Raw genomic sequence first — 18,422 nt, forward strand, 5'->3', positions numbered from 1 at the left:
TTAATTTTTATTTTTTTATTTTAATTTTTTTTAAAAGATTTTATTTTATTTATTTGACAGAGAGATCACAAGCAAGCAGAGAGGCAGGCAGAGAGAGAGGAGGAAGCAGGCTCCCTGCTGAGCAGAGAGCCCCATGCGGGGCTCGATCCCAGGACTCTGAGATCATGACCTGAGCCGAAGGCAGCGGCTTAACCCACTGAGCCACCCAGGCGCCCCAGTTAATTTTTATTTTTAAAGTTAAGTCTTGCTACCTAGTGAGTTAAGGGAAGAAAAGGCATAGAGAATTGAGAACAATCATTGCAGTTTTCAAAGTAAAAGTTTTAGACTAGGGTTGTATTAGTGGGATGCGCAGAAAGAAAGAAATTTGCAATCAAATTTGGACTCTAGGGGCGCCTGGGTGGCTCAGTGGGTTAAAGCCTCTGCCTTCGGCTCAGGTCATGATCCCAGCATCCTAGGATCAAGCCCCACATGGGCTCTCTGCTCGGCAGGGAGCCTGCTTCCCCCCTCCCTCTCTCTGCCTGCCTCTCTGCCTATTTGTGATCTCGGTCTGTCAAATAAATAAATAAAATCTTAAAAAAAAAAAAACAAAACTTGGAGTCTAGCCTTCACAGACCCAGGAGAGTGAAGAAGAGAAGGGGGAGATGTCCAGGTGGCCTAATACTGGTGATCCAGTATCTCTGACATAGGCAACTGAGTGTCTGACAGTGCTTGTTACTCACTAACATAGAAAATATCATTAAAAGTATGTTTTTAATAGGTGAGACAGGAGATGACAAGGAGATTGAGCTTATTATTATTTTTTAATTCAAGTTGGTGAACATATAGTGTAGTATTGGTTTCAGGAGTAGAATGTAGTGATTCATCCCTTACAATGAGCTTAATTTTAGATAGATTCCTATAGGACATGTAAGTAGAGATATCAAGGGAAGTACTTCCAAATGTAGATCTCAAACTCAGAGGAGAATCAGAAGCTAGAAATACGAAACCAGGAGTCCCAACACTAAGCTCAAGTTTCAGGATAAGTGAACTCACCTAGAATGATGTACATACAGAGTAACCAGATGAAGACAGAACATAGAAAAAACCTAAACTTAAGGGGTGGGTAAAGAAAGGACTCACAAAGGAGACTTAGCAAGAGGAGTAAGTGAGAGAAGATGACATGAGAACAGGAGAAGATACGGGAGGAAGCAGTGGGCAGTGTTAAAATTTCAAAGAAGGTAACAGATTAAAACTGTCCTATAGATTTATCAACAATATCATTGAAGGGGACACCTGGGTGGCTCAGTCCTTAGGCCTCTACCTTTGGCTCAGGTCATGATTCTGGGGTCCTGGGATCGAGCCCTGCATTGGGATCCCTGCTCAGTGGGAAGCCTACTTCTCCCTCTCCCACTCCCCCTGCTCGTGTTCCCTCTCTCGTTGTATCTCTCTGCGTCAAATAAATAAATGAAATCTCTTTTTAAAATATCATTGAAGGACTTCTAGTTTAGTCTATCAGTAAACCTATACAATTATATACATTCCATCCCAAAATAATATATAATGGCAATAGAATAACAATTTATGAAATCATGACCAAGATCACAGAAGAGGTGGAAAGCACTATAGCATCCCAACACATCTTTGTATGTACTACCACACGGTCTAGCACAGATCCTCAATGAAAGCTGGTCAAGGAATCAATTAGTACCTTATTCAATCATTCAATCCCATCTTGTACATCAGGAAACTTGTTCAGAAGTAAAAAAAAAAAAAATGTTGAAGAGAAATCACAGAGAAGTTATACCTTAGAAAAAGTTCTCAACATTGATGACACCACCCCTATCTCCCTCAGGGTAGACTTACAATAACAATGCTTTTATTGCTACATTTTTAAAAAGCTAAACAAGAACCCACCATAATACATGATAGTTTTTCTGATTTGCACTTTTTTTTTTTTAACTCAAAAGAACTATTTTTGGCTCACTTAACAAAGATCATTTTCTTCAAGTGCAGCCTTAAAGGATGTTAATTGCTCAGCCATTAAAATTCATATTAATTTCAACACAGTCTTCCAAAGACTATGCACCTCAATGTATAAGGCTAACAGTCACTTTGCAGTGCAGGGTAAAGAGACACTGTCCTTTTCTGAAAAAGAACATTAAAAGCAATTTACTCTCCAAATATTTATTGAATGAGGACTGTATACCAGCACCACTCTGGGCACTGGGGAACACAGGGTTAAAGAAATACTGCATGGAAGTAATGAGAGTGGGAAATGCCTTAGACACTGATTCTTAAAATCTAGTGGAAAACAAAAATTACTCTTTCCAGGTATTTGAATTTAAAAAGCATCTACATTAGCATTCAACTCTATAATGAAACTACTGAGAAAATGTATTTTTTAAACCACCTAAATTCATGATCTATGTAGATATAAATTCAAATATAACTTGATTTGAAATAATAACTGACAAATTCAAATTCAGATGACTTTAACTATAAGAAAATATTCATACAAATAGGAATGCAATAAAAATGTTATTTTAATACTGTGTAAGAAAACCAAAATTATCTTTTGCACTAGCATGCTAGTAAGCAGATAAGTAGAAAAAATTCTGAAAAATTAAGAAACTGGCAAAAATTGAGCTCTTAGATAAAATTTACATGTACAATTCTATTCTGAAAAAACAAACATGGCATATTTGAATTAAATTTTGGTTTGTCAATTCAAAACACATTTGTTAGTGAAAACAGTGCTGACGTCCATGATGAACAAGAGGGATGACTAAAGAGATTCTGTATAGCAATATGCATTTCTCATCTTAAGAGAAAAACTAGGGGTCGACTAGATCAAAACTAATTAAGGATTATGGAAAAAACTGTCATGAGAGAAATGAAAATTATTTTTTAAAAAAAGTAATGGCAACAAATAAACTGATTTGTTTCCTTTCTTTGAGACAAATGTTGACCCACCTCACTTTACTTTAATCTAAATTAAAGTTCTTGTAATCTACTAAAAACCATAAAAATACAAGTTATTTATAAATCTCAATGGGAACAATAAAGCAAAATTTGGGCTCCATATCACCATTTTGCTCAGGATCAGATCTTCAGTAAGAATGTCACAAATGTGTAAATCTATTATATAAACTTTTCAAATTATATAAACTGCCTAAACTATTCCAGCATATTTGCAGCTGGGTAATTAAAAACCACGATCAAATGCATGCAGTAACTTCATTATGCAGTAAAAATAGAACTCTAATAAAGAAAGAAGTTTCAAAGACTGAAGGAAGCTACCTTTAAATGGATGGTGGGAGAATTTACATGAATTGCATGGACATTAGAATGAGCATTTTAGGGCGCCTGGGTGGCTCAGTGGGTTAAGCCTCTGCCTTCAGCTCAGGTCATGATCTCAGGGTCCTGGGATCGAGGCCCACATCGGGCTCTCTGCTCAGCGGGGAGCCTGCTTTCTCCTCTCTCTCTCTATGCCTGCCTCTCTGCATACTTGTCATCTCTCTCTCTCTGTTTCAAATAAATAAATAAAATCTTTAAAAAAAAAAAAAAAGAATGAGCATTTTACAGCAATATAATCATGAGTAATTTTAACAGTGACAACAGTAACAGAAGCTTTATTTTATCTATATGCCAGGTGCTGGGAAGCATGTTTCATCTCTCCCCACTAATATTTCCCCAAATTCTAGGATATTAAGTTTTACGTAATGCCTTTTAAATAAGCAACATTTATTCTCTGTACTTGAGGAGTATGATTTATAATAAAACCAAAATTACCATTTCATAGTATAACCCCATTAGAGAGAAATATACCAGTCTATTGAAAAAATAAATACATGACATTATAAAACTCAGACATGCTACTTCAAGTTATAACCTTAGCAAAACTGTCAAGCATGTGCATAAAGAGATACAGATATATTCACTGTAGTACTATTCGAAATAGTATAAAATGAAAAGCAAAATGTTCATCTATCAAGAAAGGATTTTAAAGCAAGCATGCTTTATTTAAACCATGGAATGTCATAAAGCAGTTAAAGCTAATTAACTATTACCCACCAAAACAGCAAAAATGGAAAAGGACCACCTCAGTGTTGGCAAGACATGGAGAAACTCAAACTCCCATACAATGATGGTGACAAGGTGAACTCTGACAACTATTTCAGAAGATCGCTCAAAGTGTCTGCTAATGTTGACACTGTGATACAGGTAACCTACGATGCAAACACTAGATTGACATTACGATGTAGACACCCTGTCATACAAAAATTCTACTCCTAACTATAGAGAGGCACATTATATGTCAAGGGCATGCACACAAATCTTCAGAGTAGTATTACGCCTAACAGTTAAAAACAAGAAAACATGTGAATGTCCCAAAATAAAATGGAAATAAACAATGGCATATTTATGTAATGGAATACTACACAGCATTAGGATAGATATTTAGAAGGACACGATAACATGGAGGAAGCTCATATGCCTAATATGAAAAACAGAAGCCAGACACACAAGACTATATGCTAGACTGTTCCATTTATATAAAGTTCAAAAACAGACAGGACTCATCTATGTTGTGCGAGGTCAGGATAAGGTTTCCCTGGTGGAGGATGGGGAACCTTACAGTACCAGTAACGTGCTACTTCTTGAGCTGGGTACTAGTCACACAGATGCATTCATTCTGTGAAAACTCATCAAGATATAATTTATGATTTTTGCAGTTTTCATCATATAACTGCAAAAATCATAAATGTACTATGTGTGTGTGTGTATCAATAAAAGCTTACTAAAAATACTAAAAAATCAAACCTGTGTATATCAACATGGATAGATCCCCTAAATATAATTTTGAAGGAAAAAATTTCTCAGAAGGGCAGACTTGATACGATGCCAGCTGCATAAATTTTAAAATCACCAAAAACACACAAAAGTTTGGGGCATCTGGTTGGCTCAGTTGGTTAAGCAGATGACTCTTGATTTCAGCTCATGTCATGATCTCAGAGTTGTGACATGGAGCCTGATGTCCAGATCCGCACTCAGTGTGGAGTCTGCTTGAGATTCTCTCTCTCCCCAACCCCTCTCCCACCTTTTTCTCAAAATAAAAATTAAAAATAAAACAAAACAAAACACCTTAAAAACTAAAAAGAAAACAAAAGTGAAAGAATCGAGATAAACACCAACTTCAGTGTAGTATCTTTAGACAAAGAAAAAGGAAAAGGATGAAAGCATATAGCTTTTACTATAGCTGTGGTATTGCATTTCTTAAAAAGAGTGAAATCTGAAGAAATTATAACAAGATATTAGCATGTCAAATTTGGGTATGTAGGTACCTACTATGTTATTTTCTGAACATTTACAATATCTTAAGGATCTTAAGTCTCTTTTTTTTTTTTTTGAAAATGGATTTGGTTGCAGATAGCCTTTTTTTTTTTTTAAGATTTTATTTATTTATTTATTTGACAGACAGAGATCACAAGTAGGCAGAGAGGCAGGCGGAGAGAGAGGAAGGGAAGCAGGCTCCCCACCGAGCAGAGTGCCCGATGCCCGCGGGGCTCAATCCCAGGACCCCGGGATCATGACCTGAGCCGAAGTCAGAGGCTTTAACCCACTGAGCCACCCAAGTACCCCTACAATATCTTAAAAATCTTAAAGAAAGCTATCACTTTGGATTCTGGGAGAATACTTAAAACATGTTTAAGTGAAAAGCATTCTTAACAAATTTGCCCATTAACAAAGGTTTTCATATAGCTTGAGTTATCTGAGATGGCTGATGGATGTTTACTTAAGGTAAAGATATTAAGTCTTAGTAAATGTAATGCCTTTTGGACAAACCTAAAATATGGGCCATGTATAGAAAAAATGGTATACTCTGATTTGCCGAAAGAGAACTTCAGTCTTTTAAGTTGTTCTATAATAAAATCATTAAACATTTAAGAACGTCCAGGAGAAATGACCTTTAGATAAACCTATCTGGGGAGAACATACACCTTCAAACTATCCTTTGATACCTGATTCAAGAGCAATTTGTTGCTCCTTTATGTTGTTCCACAGGGCTAGAATCAAAATGGGACACATAAGTAATAGTGGTTGCATGGATAGAATTGTCAACTCTACAAAACTAGATCACCAATAGGCCCACTAAAAGAAATTATTCATTTCAGGAATCCTGAGGCCCTTGTCCCAGATATGATTTTGCATCATTAACTTGGAAGCAGATTCAATGGGTAACTAACCGATCTTTCAAAAGAATTTGGAGGCTACCCACCACTTTGGGTTTAACAACAAGTTTTGCCTTCACTACTTTTTCTTTAAAATATGAAGAGGTATAGGAAAAATAAGTTTTAACTATTTTTTGCCTTTTAAAAAAATAACAATCACTTCAAAACAATTACTCAGGCTTCCATGCCCGATGGATTTCACTTCTGCCTCTTTAAACATTCTGTTCTTTGTCACGACCCTTCTTTCAGTGTCAGAGAGCAGCCAATTAGTTAAAATTTAAGGTAGTTATTCAGAAGCCACAAGCCACAAATTCAGGTAAGATATTCAGAGAAAGATATATGAGCTACTTTCTTAAGATATTAAGAGTTGCTTTTACTAAAAAGTCTGTATTATTGTAAGAGAACATGGAGAGTTAATACTTTATTTTGTTGAATTTCTACTCTAGAAAGATTCAGATCAGTTATGGAGGCAGTTGTACAAAGCTGCCCCAAGAAACAGGTGTTTTGTTATTTAGTGAAAACTAAATCATAGCAAATATCAATTTTTCAGAAAGACTCAACTTCCACCTTGCATTTTTTGTCTTGTTAAAACTGACATGTCTCTTTTCAGGCATTAATAAGTTATTTTATTTTCCATATGCCCATACATCTTCTCGAACTGACCAATGCACATTTTTTGAACTCCAATCAAAATGTACTAATACATCATTCTCTGAATTACACATTGAATGAGATTTAAAAAAAGAATTCTGTTGTCTGCTGGGAATTTATGAAGGAAACATATTCTTTATATCTTCTTTTAAAACTTTATAAACATTCTAGGTACATTAATATAAAGTTATAGAAATACAGGGCACAAAGAAATAATAAGTCTTTAAATATTTCCATGTGGTTACAGAATGCATATTTCCTAAATTCCAGAACTCTTTCCTTTCCAGAAGAATTCTGCTTCAGAACTTAACAAGTGAAATAAATGACTACATATTGCACATTGCTGTATATAGAGATAGAGATATATACAGGGATATAGAGGGAGAAAGAGAAAGAGAAACAGAGATAAATATATATATATGTATATATATATATAAAAACCCATACATACATATAAACATATACATACATATAAACACATATACACATTTATTTATACACACACTTCTATATATATAGAAAATAAGTAAGAGCGAGACCACTACCATTAATTAAGTACCTGCTATGTTCAGGTATTTTTTGTGTTTGGTGATTTCATCTTTACCTAACCCTATAAATTATTGTTTTTTTTCCTCACATACCAAACTTACCCAAGATCAATATTAAAAAAATTACATGGCAGAACAAACATTTGAACCCAGGTCTGTCAAATACAAAAATGGGACTCTTTCCTACACGGTATGCTTAAAATAAGTTTTAGATTTTAAGTATTGCTTTGTGTCTCTTTAACATAAAAAAAAAAAATCATTCTGGCACTCTGAAGAAACATAGCTGGTTTCTGAAACAAAATCTGATTTTATTCCCAAAATTTCAATATGGCAAAGGAAAAGTTGCTACAAAGATAATTCTTAGTTGAATATGTTCAAAATGTAATTCCTTGGTAATCTGGGTTTTGGCCAAGACAAATCAAAATCATAGATATATTACAAATGCCAAGTTTTCAGAGAAACAAAAAAAATGCAATAGCAACAGATGCATTCTCCCTAGACATTTGTGTTGAGCCTAGCTATATCCAGAATCTGAAGAAAAGGGGGATTTTTCTATTTCATTTTTATGAATAATAAATTCCTGGTTTCTGTTAATGTCAACTAGTTAAATAAGATTATATTCACTCCTTAGAAAATTAAATAATAGAATATACTGAGAGAGAAAGGAGAAAGTAGAATGGAAAAAGGAAGAGGGGAAGAAAGAAATAGGAAAGAAAAAATTAAAAAGGGACTAGGAAGAAGTCTCTATCTGGTATTTTTAAACTGAATCTGTATTTGAAAATTTGTATTCAAAAAAGGAATACAAAGAGCATCTGTGTTTTCCATTTCTTTTACAACATACTAATGTTAAAATTAACAAATTAAAGTCCCACTTAAGTAAGAAAGCATTTCTGAGGATGATAGACCACTGCATAAAATGCATTAAATTTAAGGAAAGAAGCTATGAACGCCTCAATAAAGATGAGTATTTCATTATTACAGAATGAGGTTGGGGTATATTATTGAAAAAATATCTATTCTTAAAATCAAAACTGAAATGTCTACCTTAAAATAAAGACAAGTTTAGGCTACATAAATAAATTGTCATAAAATGTTACTAAATATATTCAAGTATAGAAGACTGACTTTATGGACATTAGCACTTCCCCCAAATAAAATACACTGCTTTGTGAGATCACAAAATATTGATTTTAAATTATATCTTTTTAACTTTGAATATTCAGAGTACACAGATCAAATCTGAAGTTATCTCACCTTTTCTCAAAATTCTAATTAACAGAATCACTGAGACTGCTTTTTAATCTTTTAAATTATATCAGATTTGCAAAAAATTATCTGAAAGATGTTATTTTTTTAGAGCAGTTTTATATTTACAGAGAAGTGTAGCAGAAAGCACAGAGTTCCCATATACATTCTCTTCCCTATCTCCAGAATACATGAAGTTTCTACTATCATTAACATTTTGCATTAATGCGGTACATTTTCTACAACTGATGAACTCATATTAAAGCACTGTTATTAACTAAAGTACAGAGTTCACATTAGGGTTCACTGTTAGCGTTGTACAGCTCTTTGGATTTTTAATGTCCTGTATCTGCACTTACGTTACTATACAGAACAGTTTCACTACTCTAAAGACCCACCTATTCAAAAATAAATAAGTAAAAATTTAAAAATCCACCTATTCATCAGTCCCTCCCCTCAACCCTGGAAACCACTGATCTTTTCTCAGTCTCCACAGTTTTGCCTTTTCCCGAACGTCACATATTTGGAATCATACAGTATGTAGCCTTTTCAGATGGCTTCATTCACTCAGTAACATTCACTTATGTTTCCTCCATGTCTTTTTGTGGCTTAATAGGTCATTTCTCTTTATCACTGAAGAGTCCATTGAATGTATATATCACAGCTAGTTTATTCACTCACCAATGGAAGGACAACATACTGGCTGCTTCCAAGTTTAGGCAATTAGGAATAAAGCTTCTATAAACATTCTCCTGCAAATTTTCATGTGGACATAAGTTTTCAACCCATTTGGGTAATTACCGAGTACTGCAATAGCCAGACTGCACGGTAATATGCATGTATGCATGTCTGGCTTCCTAATAATCCACCAAACTGTTTTCCAACGTAGCTATATCACTTTGCCAACAATGAATGAGAGTGCTGGATGCTCCACATCCTTGACAGCACTTGGTACTGTCAGTGTTTTGGATCTTAGCCATTCTAATAGGTATGCAGTGGTATCTCATTGTTTTAATTCGCAATTCCCTAATGAAATAAATGCTGAGCATCTTTTCATACGCTTATCTGCCATCTCTATGTCTTCTTTCATTAACTCTATTTAAAGCTCTTTTCACTTTTTAGCTGAATTATGTGCTTTCTTATTGTTGAGTTCTTTGTATATTTTAGATACAAGTCTTTTAACAGACATGGGTTTTATTAAATATATTCTCCCAGTCTGTGACTTTTCATTCTCTTAGCAGTGTTTTCCTTAGAGTGTAAGTTTTTCATTTCAATGAAGTCCAATTTTTCATTTTTTTCTTTCATGAATTGCACTTTGACCATTTTATCTAAAAAGTCATATCAAAGCCCAAGGCCACTTAGATTTTCTTCTATGTTATCTTCCAACAGTTTTTAAATGTTTCATTTTACAGTTAGCCCCATGACCCATTCTGAATTTATTTTTGTAAATGGTGTAAGGTTTGAGTCTAGATTTTTTTGCATATGAATGTCCAATTGTTCCAGTACCACTTTGGAAAGAACGGTCCTTTCTCCAATGAATTGCCTTTATAACTGTCAAACATCAGTTGGTTATACTTGTGGGGTCTATTACTGGGCTCTCCTTCTTCATGTTCCAATGATCTATCTATTCTTTCATCAATATCATACCATCTTGCTTACTGTAGCTTTATACAAAGTCTTGAAGTCAGCAAGTGTAGCCCTCTAACTTTCCTCTTCTTCAATATTACATTGGTGATTTACAGTCTTTGGTCTTTTCATATAAACTTAAGAATCAGTTTATCAATATTCACAAAATAACTTGGGATTTTATTGGGATTATATTGAATACATAGATCAAGAAAGGAAGACATGACATTATAACCATATATTGTGTATGTTTTTCCAGGGACATGGAATATCTCCCCATTTATCTTGAGCTTTGATTTTCTTTAATCAGAATTTTTATAGTTTTCCTAATACACACACACACACACACATAATTAGATTTATACTTGGGTTTCTGCTTTGTTGGTGCTAATATAATGGTACTGTATTCTTAATTTCAAAACCCACTTGTTCATTGCTGGTACACAGAAAAGCAATTGACTTGTATATTAATCTTGTTTTCTGCAACCTTGTTAAAATCGTTTATTGGTTACAGGAGGTTTTCCTTGGTTGATTTTTTGAGATTTCTTACATAGACAATCATGTTATCTGCAAATTTACAGTTGTATTTCTTCCTTCCCAATCTGTATTGCCTTTTATTTCCTTTTCTTATCTTACTACCTTCGCTAGGACTTCCAGTATAATATTAAGTATATTCCCGTATAATATTAAACAGGAATGGTAAGGACTCATTGCCTTGTACCTGATCTTAGCAGAGACACACCTAGCTTTTCATTAATGGCTTTTCATAGCATAAATACCCATGCAACCACCAGCCTAGTGAAAAAACAGAACGCAGCTGACATACCAGAAGCTCCAAGAAACCACCCTAGTTTCTAGTACCTACCTAGGATTTAACTATTATCTATAATTTCGTTGTAATAACTTTTTGCATCCTACACACTATACTCTAGTTCTGGAACTTTATAAAGAAGAACTCATACATACATGTTTAGGTTTTTTTACTCAACATTATGTTTATGGAATTCAACCAAGTTACTGTTGTTATACTTTTATCTATTTTCATTGCTGTAGAGTAGAGGATCACAGAAGTTTTCTGTAAATAATATTTTCTAATCCTTCATCAACCTCAAACTTGTAAATAAGAATTCACTACTCACTCATCAAATTTAAATAACTTTTTAAAAATCTTGCAATACTTTTCAATAACAAATACTAAAGTTATAAATGAGGAGCAATTGTCTCATGTCAGTGAAAGGAATAATAATGTTTGTAGTGTTTCTCCAAGGCATCACTATCGAGTTCAATGATAGAAAAATTTATCTAAGACCATAAACAAAAATTTCTTTTTTTATACATGGATTCAGCTAAATTAAAAAATCCTAACTTATAATTATAGACTATCAGGAATGGCCACAGTGTTTCAAGGCTCTATCAGATGTTCTAAACAAAAGATTAAATGTGAACCTAGATATTTTGAAGATTTCTTACTACAGACTACTTTGACAACTTCGTCAGATGCTATATCAATAAGAGTATCACATTCAAGACCTATACAAATTCATGTTTCAATTTTTAAGGTAACTGGGGTGGGGAAACATATAATCTGGTTGTACCCAACTCTAATAAATATTGATTTTCATGCTTCAGACTTTTAAAAATCAAATCAATACTCTTTCACTGATTCTTTCACTGAAGAGTGAGAAGGGTTATCAACTGGTATGCAAAAGTCAGATTTCTGGCAGTTAAGCCATTATACAATGTATCAAGTGCCTTATCACAAGGATGATGCACTAAATCACCTTTCAGATAAAAGTTGTGATTGCCAAGAAATTTCTTCCAAATAACTGTCTCAAAACAAGTATTGTCTTTGATTATCAATCTTTCTACCAATTTCTAAACCACAACTGAATTCTGTCTTTATAATCACAAAAACACATCTTTTAAGTTCTTCCTAACAAGATAGGGAATCAGTCTTTCCAGGACACTGAGCTGACAAAATTTATATATTTTTATAGTGGATTATGGATACAAATTCATTCCAATTCAGTTTCACTATGTGAAGTGAAAAAAAGGACTTAATGTCTCTTTTACTGGAAGGTGGATTTAAATAGATATATTAAGATAGTCTTATTCTCAGATATAAAGAAATATAAAAGAAAAAGAAAGAACTAAAGTTTAGAGCAAAAAGGGATTATGATGGCACAATTGCAGATATTAAATCAAAGGAATTTACCTTCTTTTCATCAGAATACTCTCAAAATTCTTACCAGTTCTCTGCCAGAAGATAAAATAAAAATAATCCATTTTGCATTAAATATTATTATTGCAAAGCATTACCTTATGTTACTATTTAGAAAATGTTAACACAAATAGGAATTTAAAGTTACCAAGCAAAACACCTGTATATTTTATACAGAAAAAAATCCAAATATTTTTATTACATATTTCTCTCCTAATACCTGAATAGCCAACAAAAACTAGGGATGGAAAATAGAGAGTACAGATGACTTACATTTGGAGGGTTAGACTTTAATTCTCTCTCCCAGGATTGAGGAGTCTTATTCTTTGTGCTTACAATGCTCCTTTCTCCAGGGTATTCTTCTACTTCCAGAATAGGTCAGGACAAAGCTTCAACAGACTTCTATTATTTGTTTGATCTAGGGGGAAATTATACTTTTAATCAATTATTACAAAATGCATCAAACTTTTTCTTACTGTGCTGGTGGGGGGGGGGGCTTCTCATTATTTTCTGTTGGATTTGATGTGAACAGAGAAAATAGGAACTGCCATTGTTGAATATTATAATAAATAAATCAAGTACTTTAAATTAACACCACTAAAAGAAACCCACATCTATCTTCTTTTTCATTTTTATGGCTAAGCAGCATAGCAAGAGAAAATTAATATTCAAAATCCAAATGACTACAAAAGCCTACTCAAATGTATTTTTAAAAGACTTTAACATAATTTTGCAAATCCATGAGTTTGAATGGACTGGCAGAGACGATTAGGTATCAAATATTTTTACTCATTCATTTTAATGTCTTAGAGCTAAAGAATTACAGGATGATTAGAAAAGTGTAAAGGAAAATCCATTTTTAAAAATTTTAATGGAATAATAAAAAAAGATGATTTCAAGAGCATGAGACAGACTGGAAACAGATAGCAGAGGATCTGTAAGCAGAGCAAGAGATCTGGAGTGAAAATTTTAAAGATGGGACAAAGATTAGGAACTGCTATTTAAACAAAGCATGTTGATCAAATTAAAGTGTATAACATGCGTACATCCTAAATCCCATTTCATGTTAATTCTCTAGCAAATCTGTAAGATGTAAAAATATAACACATACAACCCTTAACAAGGACACAGAAATGTGACGTGTGGTTATCTGCCCTTTGGTGGTATGAACATTCATAATTTTAGGAGAATTAATTGTATTCTACAAACGTTATCAAATTATAGTTTTCTAATATTGGATATTTTCTGCCTCATTAAAATGAAATATTAAGATAAATGTCTTCAACTGTACCACACCCTAGACCACACTCTCTTGCCTTATCTTAAAGTCATTCATATTGCTCTCCATTTAATAATAAATTAGAATGTAGGGGGAGCTTTTGGAAAAGAGTTGTAAATAAAATATAGATTTTGGGGGGGAAATGTGTCCTTTAAAGCCAGTTTTTGCTTAGAAATATGAGTTTTACACTTGTGATTATAATTACAAAAAGATAAATGTGATGGGATTGTAGTAAAGTCCATCGATATCTATACCAGAATAGCCAACCACAAAACCAGATATGTGTAGACAGAAGAGTACCTCTTTCAGACATCAATATAGTCACAAATTGATACCTGTGTGATCACTTTTGTTTTTAAACATTGTAAGGGATACTTGTAATCATTTACTTGGCATACCTCAAAATTATTTCAAGGTGAAACAAAAACACGAATTAAGCTCCCAAAAATTAAGGCTTTGAGGAAGAAAACACTCAAAACAAGATTAGGATTACAGAAAACCCTGTTTTCTTTTCAAAAGATTCAATTAATCTTGGTCTAATTTAACAGTCTTACTACTCAAATTTATAAATGCACACTTTTTGTTCGAGTATCTCCATACGGCTTTTCAAACACAGGTAGTTCCACTTTTGTTTCTAGAACACAGAAATGATTTTGCTGTATTTTGGATCAGTGAAGATCAATGTGCATTCCTTTAGGGAAGCCTTTTGAACTGACAAAGGATGAATGATTGACATCAGTAACAAATACTTTTTGTTGTTTTGGACTGACATGTCATTTATAGCAATACCTATGCTAATTAATGCCACACATATCTACCAGATGTGTCAGAGAAATATGCCAGACCCTTCACAGAATATAGCTTGAGTGTGGCTAAAATTACATTATAGATATGGAAATGTATCCCTTTGTGATACAGAACTGATCTCTTTCTCTCTCTCACATACACACACACATACACGTGTGCACAAACACAGAACATACTCTCCATGATAGCGAAAACCCCACTTAAACACACAGTTAGCTATACCTTGTCTTTTTCATTGGTGATTTTTTTTTTTCAACAAAAAAGCAAACTCTACCTTACAAAGTTCAAAAACACTCTAAACTTAACCTTAAAAAAGACAGGACATAATGTATAAAATACAAGTTGTGGCCCTTACAAAATATTCAACATGATATTTACCACATTATACTGCAATTCTGTTCTCAGAGTTTCTCAATCATACTGGTAGATCATTAACAATGAGAACCATGTATTAATCATCTTCATTTCTCCATTCCCTAGGACATAATTTGGCATAGAGTAAGTACCAATTTTTGTGTTTTGTTTTGTTTTTTAAATAAAGAGTTAAGTTCTATAAGGTCATCAAAATTATATACAGCATTTCTGTCAGTAAATTCAGTATATACAAAGACAGAATTATGAATGTTGACAACCAAAACCTTAGTCATTAAATCATATAAACTGGTAACGAACTCATCTCAGTGTCTGGCATATATCTAGCACTCAATAAACATGAACTACAATCAAGGTGAGCATTCCTCCTTGATTACCTGGGATAGATAAGGTTTATATGTACTAAAATTACTCATAGTTACCCTTTCCTTCTTACAAGTATTCCAGTTTAGATGATAACTTTACATATTCACTAAAATATAACACTAAATGATACTAAAAGTATCATTAATTTATTATTAATTCATCATTTGATTATTTTTTTATCAACACATTTTTGTTTTTCTTTTCTTTTATGATGTTATTATGTGACAAAAATGTTTTGTTGGGATTCAAACAAACAAAATTCCATTCTTTTCACATTAACAAATTCATACAGATAGTCAAAGGTTTACTAAATCTTCACATCCTGGAAGTTAAACATCTTATAATCAGTATAGGAATCACCTCCTAGCTGACAAATCCAAATGTGAATTTCTTAATTCTTGGGTTTGCTGAACTTCTTGCATTCACTCAGCTAATTTTTCATATCTTCCTTCTTAAAACTCTCCCTTAGGCTTACATGACACCCCTCTTTCTGGATGGATTCCTCTATTTCTCAGACCTTTTTTCAGTGTCTGCTAGTCCTATTCTTACAGTTACCCCTTCAGTGTCACTTTTTCCAAGACTTCATTCTACTCCTCTTCTGTCCTTAACAGGCACTCCACTTCCAGCATTAACCTCTACGTGTTGGTAGTGATTCCCAAACACATATAATCCAGTCCACACCTCTCTCCTGACCCTCAGATTTAAAGTTCCTACTGAATATTCATTCTCCTTCCTCCAGTCTTAACTCCCTCTAACCACACTCCACAACACAACCTAAGTGTTTTTCACTTTTTTGTTTGGTTTCTGAAATGTGAACCTGGTAATATTCTTTCTCGCCCAGGAAACAACCAACAGTTAAGGAGGGAATGAAGAATGAAGTCCTGTGGAGGATTTACAGGAAACAGAAGGCAAGGGTGGGGAGCGGGGGGTATATCCAAGCCTACTAGAATGACAGGGAATCTATTCCTGCTATCTCATTTGTAATCTAAGCAAATCTCATTTTTTAAAAGTTATTACATGCAGTGGTTAGGTTTCAAGGCAAATATTACTAGGAATAATAATATGGTAGACAAATACATCATGAAGATCAAAAATTATCACTCACAAAAGAGCAATCAAGTTCTCTTAAATATTCAATGATTCTATAACATCTCTTCCACTTCTATAATGATAGTCCTTCTTCCAACTCTCCAATGACAATTTCAAATTCATCGCCCTTGCATCCATCAAATATCTTCAAACACCTCTCCCACCATTAATCTTTGCAGAATACACCCAACCTGACAAAGTTTTCCAAATATGTTTTCACAGAATACCCAAAAATAAAACTATAAAGCAGCCAGGTGCAAGATAAAACAAAATTGTAGGGTTCTGGGGTAAAGTCTCTAAAGAGGTGGTGTTTAACCCCCCTTAGGTGACTGTATTTGCTACTTCATTTGTTGTATAAGAATGCAGGCTTAGTCTTCCCAAATGTGAATTTTCAAGACAGGCTGGAAAAGCATGTGTGTATGTGAGAGAGACAGAGACAGAGACATAGAAGATTCAATTTTTAAGATCTGACAAGATTCATATTTTTTTTAAAATGGTAAATATTAATAAATAATATTCACAAGCTCTGTAAGGGTGATGGACCACCCCTTTTTGACCTCATGGTCAAACTGAACGGCTAGACTATGACCTAAAAGCCATATATAACATGGTTTCTTAAAAGAGTAGTCTGTGTTCTGACCAACCAGTAAAAAAAAAATCTTCTTGTATATTACCCATTTACATGGTAAGAAATGCTTGCTATTTAATTTCATTATCTAAAACAGCCTGTGAGTGCAATTTTCCATTCTCTCTTTGACTCAGCTCTTTATCCTCTGCTGCCTCTTAAACATCTTCACTTGAATATTCTGGTTCTGACCCTTCTTCAAATTAATAATGGCTTACAGATCTTCAGAATTATATCTCAAACCTTCTCTTTACTTAAGAGTACTCAAGTTTTCTTAAATATATACCAAAAGATGTCTCTATAAAGCATTCTAAAAACAATGTCCCTTCCACCTCTACAATGACAGTCCTCTTTCTGTTTCTCCAATGACAATTTCAAATTCATAGCCCTCACATCCAGAAATATCTTCAAACACCTCTCCTACCATTAATACTTGGAGAATATACCGTATCTGACAAGGTTTTCCAAATATATGTTTTTATAATCTTTTAGACTGACATAGGGGGAGGATTAGAACACATTAATACCTAAATTCAATAACTTTGACTTCAAATCATGCAAGTATTTCCCTGGCACCTTTTCTTACTAGTATATCAATTAGTGTCATTTAACAGGAGGGGTTCCTCAATATCTACCAAATAAACCAAAACTTCTTAGCCTGAAACCTAAGGCCTTTCATCCATCTAATCTGCCTCTCCCGTATATTGTTCCTCTTAGTCTCCCTTACATTCCAGAACAGAACCAAACATTACATGCTTGCCTTTACCAGCCTTTAAAGTCTCAATCTGCTCTAGACTGCCTCTCTCAAATTCTATTTGTTCAAATTGTACTATACCTTTCAAGCCTCAATTCAATTACCATCACCTCCATGAAGTACTCCCTTGTTTTCTTAGCCAGAGTAATCAACCCACATAGCACTTTCTCACCAGCTTCTGTTGAAAACCATTCACTTAATCTACCAGCTATCCATACATCCAATTTCTCACATGAAATTAAAAACTACTGAAAACAGAATATGTCTTACTCATGTGTCTTTCTTAGAAATTATTTTTAATAATTTTTATTACCATTACTTTCAAGCTCTAAAAAAGCCTGTCAAAAATATGTGTCATGGAGAACTACCAAGTCATTATTTGACTTATTCTGTAGAAAACACATTTAGACAAACCACATTAAGGCAGTCAAATAAAATATTTGGCTTTAAATACCTGCTCTGAAGTTTTAAATCAACATTAAAATTTAGAACTCAAAACAAAATTACAGGTTTTTGTGAAAATCCTGTCATATGCCAATGTATTTTAAATGATAAATCTCTCTATAAAGACTGCTGAAGTAATCCTCTGCATTTCATGGAAAGTAAAATCAAAACCAGTATATCCAA

General features: G+C 33.6%; 1 protein-coding gene across 6 annotated transcripts in view; it reads right to left on the minus strand.

Annotated features, from left to right (window-relative positions):
* Positions 1–18,422, minus strand: part of FOXP2 (forkhead box P2) — a 547,280-nt gene that overhangs the window by 467,458 nt on the left and 61,400 nt on the right. For all 6 annotated transcript variants that reach the window (XM_032871040.1, XM_032871025.1, XM_032871034.1 and 3 more), the window contains one exon: positions 12,777–12,921. The gene's annotated coding sequence lies outside the window, so the exon portion shown is untranslated. The remainder of the gene's footprint in view (positions 1–12,776; positions 12,922–18,422) is intronic.

The sequence above is a fragment of the Lontra canadensis genome, unplaced genomic scaffold (genome assembly GCF_010015895.1).
Source record: "Lontra canadensis isolate GAN:19392208 unplaced genomic scaffold, GSC_riverotter_1.0 scaffold2, whole genome shotgun sequence".
Lineage (NCBI taxonomy): Eukaryota > Metazoa > Chordata > Mammalia > Carnivora > Mustelidae > Lontra > Lontra canadensis.